Raw genomic sequence first — 1830 nt, 5'->3', positions numbered from 1 at the left:
TGGTGAGTTGGAAATTATCAAGCAAAGATGGAATTCATGAATCAGTTTATCAAAAGAAAAGATAATGAACAACTGGAAGACAACTCATATACCATCGGTGATGGTATGGTGACAAATTACATGACACACAGTCATCGTGGTGATGATTACCACTCAATGCCTATGTGTGAGTGAGTGCGGTAATGTACAAAACAAGCCAATATAAAACCATGATCGGACTTCAACACGAAGCTCGATTGATCCTTTACTCCTTCGCGAAGTAATCCGTTATGTTTGACTGCCTCAAACTCTTGGGCATCTGGTGCATGAGAAAGGATTCAAACTGGTCATTGTATTCAATGATGTTGTCTGGGCAATCCTCCACCAAAAGACAGTATCGGCGCATCACATCCAGACAGTATCGGCGAATCTACGCTGCCTGATTTGCCGCACTTCTTGACCTTGCCGATTCCCCACCTCATTTTGAATCTGTCTATCCAGTGCATCGGCAAGGTCTCGGCATCATCATGCCCGAGGTCCGCAGCGAATTGACGAGCCTTCAGCAGCAACATTTCACAGTCCAACCGAATATTTGGCTGAGCAGACATTTGCCGAAACCAGATGATGAGCGCGTCATCGGCATCTTCAAAGGACACACATTTCATGCGTTTCATACTTACCACCGGCCTCGTGATCTTCTCCACTTGTCCAAACATCGTGCCCTTATTCTTCAAGATATCGTTCAATGTCTGCCGTTTGATGTCCAACTTCTCAGATATGGCTGTTTTCTTCATCAGTGGGTTTGCCTCGCAAAACTGGATAATGTCGTATTTTTCTTGGTAGGTTTTAGTTGTAAGCTTACGCTAAGTCGCCATTGTCCTGCCTGCAGTGCGATCAACGTGTGTACGCAGTTATAAATAGCCTATCACTGGCGGTATACACCAATGAGCGAGCATCACGATTCCATGAAATCGGGCTTCTCACGAGGCAGCAGTTCCGTGTGATGAGTTAGGAGTGGTAATTTACTTGAGTTTCCATTACGCGGGAACGGACAACATCTGACGACTCAGACGAAGTGACGACTTACAGAGGGATGACCCTTTATTCAAAGGGATTTAACATGATAAATTCGGGACTTTTTGACGCTGCCGACTTACGCCTAGTCTACTGTATATATATATATATATATATATATATATATATATATATATATATATATATATATATATATATATATATATATATATATATATATATATATATATATATATATATATATATATATATATATATATATATATATATACATTCAGGGGGCTGCAAAAGTAGGTATACAGTAATGAATGATTTATAATGATTTTTCGGTATACAGTAATGGTATACAGATTTATAGGAATACAGTAATGGTATACAGATTTATAGGTATACACTAATGATTTAAATAAATTATAGTATGAAATGAATCCTTGCACTACTATTACAATACTGGTAATACTGGTATAATCCTTACTGTATACCTCCTTTTGCAGCCTCCTGTGTGTACATATATATATATATATATGTATATATATATATATATATATATATATATATATATATATATATATATATATATATATACATATATATATATATATATACATATATATATATATATATATATATATATATATATATATATATATATATATATATATATATATATATATATATATATATATATATATATATTGTTGCGGATTCGCGCCCGCCGGCGTGCGGACGGCCACGTAACTCGAATCGCGGCACGTCGCCCACCGGACGGACAATCCAGTCGTGACCCTCTCGGACTAACGCCGGGAACCAGTCACG

The 1830-nt window shown here is 37.1% G+C and overlaps 1 long non-coding RNA gene across 1 annotated transcript in view; it reads right to left on the bottom strand.

The window, feature by feature from the left end:
- Positions 1 to 895, bottom strand: part of LOC147015346 (uncharacterized) — a 10163-nt gene extending 9268 nt beyond the window's left edge. The window contains exon 1 of the long non-coding RNA XR_015050105.1: positions 660 to 895. This is a non-coding gene — a long non-coding RNA (uncharacterized LOC147015346). The remainder of the gene's footprint in view (positions 1 to 659) is intronic.
- Positions 896 to 1830: the final 935 nt, after the last annotated feature.

This window comes from Eptatretus burgeri, chromosome 12, assembly GCF_056783735.1.
Source record: "Eptatretus burgeri isolate ZD-2024b chromosome 12, Ebu_testis_v1, whole genome shotgun sequence".
In the NCBI taxonomy this organism is placed as follows: Eukaryota; Metazoa; Chordata; class Myxini; order Myxiniformes; family Myxinidae; genus Eptatretus; species Eptatretus burgeri.
Note: the sequence above shows the minus strand (reverse complement) of the source record. Positions and strands in the feature narration are given on the sequence as shown.